At 35.1% G+C, this 7,679-nt stretch overlaps 1 long non-coding RNA gene across 1 annotated transcript; it reads left to right on the plus strand.

Moving 5' to 3' along the window:
* Nucleotides 1-30: 30 nt before the first annotated feature.
* LOC127952406 (uncharacterized) lies at nucleotides 31-2,809 on the plus strand. The gene is made up of 3 exons (XR_008152937.1): nucleotides 31-748; nucleotides 832-933; nucleotides 1,720-2,809. It is a non-coding gene; the product is annotated as an uncharacterized LOC127952406 (long non-coding RNA).
* Nucleotides 2,810-7,679: the final 4,870 nt, after the last annotated feature.

A 7,679-nucleotide genomic window follows, 5' to 3' on the forward strand; every position in this document is an offset into this window, starting at 1 on the left:
AAAAACACTAACATTACAGTAATACAAACATAGCTGGTTTGGTGATTATTGTATTGTTGTATTGATTATTAATATACCATAGTAAAACTACAGTTACAGTTACTAATGTCCCGTTTACTGTGTTTTAACTTCACATTTCATTTATTACTATTGTAAGTGTCGTGATTACCATGATTTTACTACAAATACAACTTACATCATTGATCCTGAAATTAATAATAATATAAAACGGATCGAAGGTCTATGGCACGTCACGTGACAGTTTAATCACACTAATTAGCAGCTGTGTTCATTTATTTAAACGCAATGAAACTCAAAGACAGCGGCGGATGACCGATATAATACAGCGATTAAACATATGGCGCTAATCTGATTAATAAAGAAGACAGAATACATTTTATAAAAGGCATTAAAAGAGCGTATCGAGGACTACTCACCCAAACTGTGGAACTGATAGCAAGTATCGCGCGATGTGTGCTGAATGAGACTTCTTGAACGTGATTTCATAGCGATAAACATCTCATGTCTTCGTGTCGAATTCTGACGCCAAAAGTTTCCCACTGAAAGCAATGAAGGTCGTAGTGCTTCGATATTCGACGCCGAGAGGCACATTTGGCGTCATAAAAGTGACGCTAGGGGCGCTTGACCATGCTTCGGTTTTTGACGCCTTTGGAGTGAGAATGGGTTGTTAATCTAGTCGTGTTTGGTGGACAGTTCAAGCACTCTGCTCCCCATCAGCAGATGTACGGTGAGTAGGAGCACTCAGAAGAGACTCACGAGTTGTATGGCTGTTTTATTGCTGAATTATATGAGGTGCCACTTGTGTTGCAGCCATAGTTCTTTGTACTGCCGTCATCTGTCTCATCTGGAGAAGAGGTGATGCAGCCAGCTTTACAAATCCCCAGAGAGCTGCTGGAAGATGCAAATGAGCCTGTGAGTGTTCAGATTCATGGTGTTCCTTCTGCCATCTTTGGAGATAAACTAACATCTATCCATGTTACAAGCCTCAAGATTATTTGGCATGAGATGAGGTTCATTCTGTGCTTTAGAACTAAATGAAAGCTCTCTGAAGCCTTGAATGTAGTACACCTAGAGATAAAGAACAGAAAGATAAGCTATCAAAATTAAATTTGTATTTGTTCAAATATGGCGCAAAAACACACAATATATTTGACACTGATGCCAAATGCTTTTGATTGTCCGATGCATTGTAACTGATCAATACATGCCAGTTTGAGAAAGCAGAAATGTGACTGAGATACAAGTTCTTTGAAGATTTTCAGTCAAGATTGACTTAAAGGGTTCATAACGTGCAGAATAAAATTTTCCCATCTTTTGCTTGATTGCTTTATGCTATTTAGACATGAAAACCTTGAGCTGTTTCTGGTTGAGAAGCTCTGCTTGTTCTTTTGAAGGAATCCAATGAGTGTCAGAAGTTTATTTTTAGTAAGATTCCTGATTATTTCAGTATCAATTTAAATAGTTTTTGCTGCACATTTCAGTGCAGATTTTTTTGTGAATTGCAAAAATTTGATTAAATACATTCAAAACACAGACAGGGCATAAATATAGGGCACTTTTCACATACAAAATTGACATTCACACAGGCACAACAATAAAGATTGTATGGCATTAAATTTAGACTTATAAAACAGGACATATATGGAAAATAGCAGTGTGACTAATCTGTGTAATATTTCCATGTGCGTTCCATGGAAGAAAGAAAGTGTGGAACAGGATAAGGGTGAGTATATTAACTTTTTATTCTATTATTATTTTATTTTATTTTTTAATTAAACTATCCTGTTAAATCCACTGAACTAGATAAAGCATGGCTAAAACTAAAGTCTTCTGTTCCCTTCTGATAAAACTGATTTGGCTGCTACTTAGAGAAAGCCATCCAAAAGACAACAGTCCAGGAAGAGAGAGCGAGCGAGTGAGAGAGACAGAGAGAAATCAAACTACTATAATTCTGTGCTGAGTGCTGAATATTACAAAATATAAAAAGCATGTATATTGTTAAGATCTATGTAAGTAATGATGCTCAAACAGATGTTAAATTGATAGTTCGCCCAATGTCATTTATTCATCCTCTTGTCATTCCAAACATGTATGACTTTCTTCTTTTATTGGAAACATAAAATAAGAATCTGAAGATATAAGGACAGTTGCACATTACACAATGCCATTTTATTTTCAAGGGATAGCTCACCCAAAAATGAAAATATTGTCATTAATTACTCACCCTCATGTCATCTTCTGAACACCAATTAAGATGTGTTTGGTGAAATCCGAGAGCTTTCTGACCCAATGTAACTACCATGTTCAATCTTTAAAATAGTCCATGTGATATCAGTGGTTCAGCCATAATTTTATGAAGCTAAAAGAATACTTTTTTGTGTGCAAAGAAAACATAAATAACTTTATTCAACAATTTCTTCTCTTTTGTTTCAGTCTTGTCCACACATTCTCAACAGAATAGACTGCTTTTCTGGGCCTTGAATGTGTCTGTTGTGTTGCTGTTTATGCAGGGTCAGAAATTTGTATTAGTTTTTTATTTCATAAAAAAATATCTCAATTTGTGTTCCAAAGATGAACGGGGTTTTGAATGACATGAGAGTTAGTACTTGATAACAGAATTTAAATTTTTGGCCTTTTAAAAGTCAAAATGAAGGTGCATGATAAACTGAACTCATGGCAGAAGGATGCTGTTGATAACATTTTATTGTACAGCCACTTAATCGCGTTGCAGTAAAATGGGCTATTAGTAATCCAATTTTTTTTTTTAAATTTTAAAACAGTAATAAAATATTTTAAACATGAAAAAATGTATTTGCATGTCACAAAAAAATTGAATAAATGTAAATAATAATAATAATAACTATGGTTATGTTTTTTTTAATTGAAAAATGTTGAAAATCAATGTCGAATGGAAATACTTAAGCTTGCAAAACACTGCTCTTATACAAACATCGTAGACAGAAGGTTGACTCTGTTTGGATTTTCCAACAGATGCATAAAGTACACTAAGAAAGATGAGATCTGGCTTTGCATAACCCGGTGTCTAATTTGCCCTGTCCATCAGAGTTAGAGGTTTTTGTAACTTTGCCACTTGTTGGATAATCTTCTTATAGACTTTGAAACCTGAGCTCATCCTGACAATTCTTCCATCCTGAAGTGTTTAATTGAATGTACCTCATGCATGCACAGCCTCTACTTTCATGTTAATGACTCCGCATAGTAGATGATTGCAGAGGGCCCTGCGCATCTGAATAATAATCATTTCATTAGAAAAGGCTGTTAACATCAGGAGGTGTAGCAATTTGAATGCGACACTAAGGAATGTTTTCATTTACCTTTTGGGACATGATTTTAATTCACAGCGTCAGACTCATACAACCAATGTCAGTGGTGGGTCAATGACGTTTTAAACTTGTAATCACTGTGCTCACTTTAATTTTATAATTAAATGGACGCTAAAATATGATATAAGTTGATCATAGGGTAAATGTTATGAATTTCGCTTAATGTATATTGTGGCATAAATTAAAAGGCAATTATTTTAGTACAATATAGAACGATAACATTGGTATACAGTACAGTAGTCCCCCATGATGCTATTCATAAAAGCATGTGTCAATAACATGAGAGGCAGGTTTGAATGCTCTATGGAGTGTTTTGACCTCAGTCCAATGATTGCAAACACCAAATGAAAAGTTAATTGTAGAGGAAATTATGCAAAGGTGGCACAGTATTAGATTCACAACAGAGCACAGAGAAAAGTTTCATGATGCTATAAATTTTAACATAAGACTTTGAAGTAATATTTATTATAATTAAAAATAATAATTTCTAAATTTTACAAGAAACATTTAATTGTCAGAAATAACAAGATGGATTCAAGTGTGTGTTTGGATGACACTTTATTAACCGTGAATAAGACAAGCAAAGTCAAAGAAAACATAGTTGTTGGTGCAGCGATGACAAGCTTCCTTGGGAGCGCTTAGACTGTGATGGGCAGAGATCCATAAATGTTCAAACGAAAGACACCGGGATGAACCAATCTGATAATCTACCAGAGAGCAGGAACAGAGCACACCAGAGGAACCAACGCTATCTCACGACCAATTCCTACGTAACGTATTATATGAGGTTGCTTATTCGTACGAATTTGTACGACCTCACTCGTACGATTTTATACGTCCCCAGTGACGGTTAGGTTTAGGGGCGGGGTTAGGTGTAGGTCATTCGTACAAATTCATACGAATTGTGCAAATCGTAAAATACGTACGATTTGGCAACAATCGTATTAATTTGTACGAGTGTGGTCGTACGGATTTGTACGAATAAAGCCACCTTGTGAAAATGTACGAATTGCCATGAGATCAGGTTGGAGGAACTGCAGAGTGAACAGGTATGAAACAATGATCTGACAAAGACATACCAAAACACTGAAACTAATATAGAGCAGCTAAAGAGCCCCAGCTGAACCTCGTGAACTCATCAACCAGAAGGGGCTGATGCATCTATGAACGTTACAGTAATTGCAGTTAGTCCATCCAAAAAAATACAACTAAAAATAAAAAGGGTGATTGAATAATTGCTTTAATGGAATTATTTCTATATAGTTTTTGGATTTAGATTAGTATTTGGTCACAATGGTGGAGAATAAAATTTTAAAGAGAAATTAAGCAATTTGCTGACATAACCTATGTTGCACTTATTCTGAATAAAAAATAAATGGTTTTCAATTCAACTGTTGTTGTTTAGGGCTACATTATGTATACATGACAAAATGTATTATTTATCATTGTTTAAACAACATAAATTGTAGTTTAAAAAAATCTGGCATCTTGAACAGATTACTTGAGTAGCTCTACCTTTTCTTCTTCATCTTCTTCTTTTTAATGAAAATTGTGATTTAAGTTTACTGTAATATGAAAAATACTTAATTATAAAAAACTCATTTAGCTGCAGTTCAAAAAACTCAAAAGACCAAATTCTGCTGTTAATTTAAATAAATCACAGCCTTTGTGATTTCATAATCACACATATATTAAATCATATTGCTTAATAACCAATTTCATTAGAAGACGATGATATAGATATATACTGTACATATGCACACAGATTTTCACCATGAAGCTAAAGTCTGAATGTTTTTAAAAGAAGATAATCTCAACTTCTCGAGATACACTGGATATTCTATTTTAGGTCAAAGAAAATAAATATGGTAGTGCCATCAAAGATTACTCATGAAAGTACTGATAAGGGTGCAAAGTGAGGTTTGCGGCTTTACGGAAAATAAGATAAAGCAGAAGCCCTTTGAAAGCATCCAAGCATCAATTTCACACCGTCTTTAATCTAGACTGACTGGAGCTTTCTGAAGGAATAGAAGAACTGAGGGAAAGTGGAAAAGAAAGAGCCCAGGGCAAGCCCAGGCTTTTGGCAGGAGAAACGTGGCCCACAATCCAGAAGCCTTGACAGGATGCTGGAACGCTGAGCTGAACCTGCAGAATGGAGGAGTGAAGGGTGATGGGCACTGTTATAATGACATTTTAAAAATGCTAAAATACATTTGTGAGACTGACCTTGGGCAGCCTCTGTATGTAAAATTTCTGCTGATGTCAGATTACTGCTGCGCTGTTCCAAAGTTTTTTTTTTTTTTTTTACAGTATATCCTCTTTGAGCTCTTTTGATGGAGCAAATGACACATCCAAGCTGGCAAATGAAATTAAAAGCTAAAATCTGAAAAGATTTAGTTAATTGAATTAAACTGCAAAAAAATTGAAATGTAAAGTAATGGAGCAATCTCATTAAAACGAACAGAAGTTAATGATAAAACTAATCTCTGTTCAAAAGAGGTTTATTGTGCACGTTGTAATTCCAAGCGCTTTACACATACGGCATCTTTGATGCTTTGCTTTTCATTAGAATAAACACACTGGCATCTCACAACATGACAAAACTAGAAAACGTCTGGCACACGAAACAAACTAGGACTCATCATCAGGCTCTTTCTCTTTAAATGCAGACTTTGGCTCATTTTCTCTTGTAGTTCTGCCAGCAGCCTTGACCTAGATCAGTGAAAAGCTGTGATAGCTCCACAGAAAGACAGTGACAGCTGCTTGGATGCTTGTTAGTGCCAGACCTCCAGACATCTTAAAATCAAGCATGTTGTAATCAGACTGTCCTTAGGAACGTCCTCCTTGTCTTTTCACACAATGCATGTGTTCTTTGGTTGTTCTGGATAAAGACCACATGAAACGCTTGATGAGCAGTTTTCTTTCCCATGTAGATGCATTTCCTATTGAAACGGGATGTTGGGGTGGGGCATAAAGGGCTTGTGTAGATTCTGAGTGCTGAGGTCGTGACTACTTTTGTTTCAGCGTCAACACAGTTCCCTTGATAAAGACATGTTCATCATGATAATCTTCAGGAATAAACATGATTTTCATACATTTTGAAACCTAAATACAATCATCAGAAGTAAAAAGCTATAGTGTTGACTATAAATGAAACACACCATATTCATATGACTTTAAATTCACCCACATTAAGCTTCTGACAAGTCATACAGTCTTTATTTTAAAACATTTTCCTGAGTGTTGGAGTAATAACATTTTCGTTAGAAAGAACATTTCAATAGAAATAAGATTTCAATTACTTAATGGGAACACTATTCTTGGAATATTCTTGGAATATCTCTGGAATTCTTGGAACATATTTTTGTTAGCCGGGTAGGAACTTGTTAGAAACTGCCTTTTTCAAGACTTTTCAAGGGTACCTTGCACTACAATGATGTACTAAAAACTGTAACATTTTTCATTGATGTTTTTTAAAGTTTCACATTCAGATGACCATGTTGTCAAACTATCTTCGTTCATATGGACCTGCGAAAACAACAAAATGTTGTATGCATGCCAGGCCAGTAATTGGCGATGTCACTTTGTAAAGAAGCCAGTATTGAAATGTTACAAATGTGACAATACCAGCACTTGCAGCAAGGAATTTTTATTTATTTATTTATTTATTATTATTATTTTTTAGCGCTGTTCAGCAGATTCTTAAACACCTTTGGCCATTGTGTTCATACACTTACCTCAGAGGCACATTTTCTTTCCAGTTTTATTAATTGTTAAAGTTGCAGTCCGAAAACTTTACCTTTTTGTCAACATTTCTGTTTGAAAACCTGGGATTGCAGCTGTGTGCAGAATTATTTTACTTGCATGGGTTGTGATCCGGCGTGGATGAATCTAATGTTTTGAGGAGAATGTGTGGCTGTCAGTCACACACCAGAGTGGATATTTACTGTACTTCGCAGTTACAGATTCTAGTCTACGTCTTGGAATTTATGACCCGAATAAAAATTTTCATCGGATACTGTCTTCTAAACAAGTAAGTAAAAACTCTGCCACGTTTGTTCTGACCAACTGAGGAAAAAACATTTAAATAAATCTTGCTACCAATGGTGATTAAAGTATGACGATCAGTTAGCTCATATCACATCAAAATGTGCACTTTATTAATGTTACCATCATCACTTTGTGTATAGTGTGTATCAGCGTTTGATTTCAATTTTCTATACAGTCCAATCAATAATTGTCATACCACTATTTTTACACAAAAAGCTAATTATGCTACCTTCAAACTTTGTATAGTTCGTACACTACATGGGT

Source organism: Carassius gibelio, chromosome B3 (assembly GCF_023724105.1).
Source record: "Carassius gibelio isolate Cgi1373 ecotype wild population from Czech Republic chromosome B3, carGib1.2-hapl.c, whole genome shotgun sequence".
Lineage (NCBI taxonomy): Eukaryota > Metazoa > Chordata > Actinopteri > Cypriniformes > Cyprinidae > Carassius > Carassius gibelio.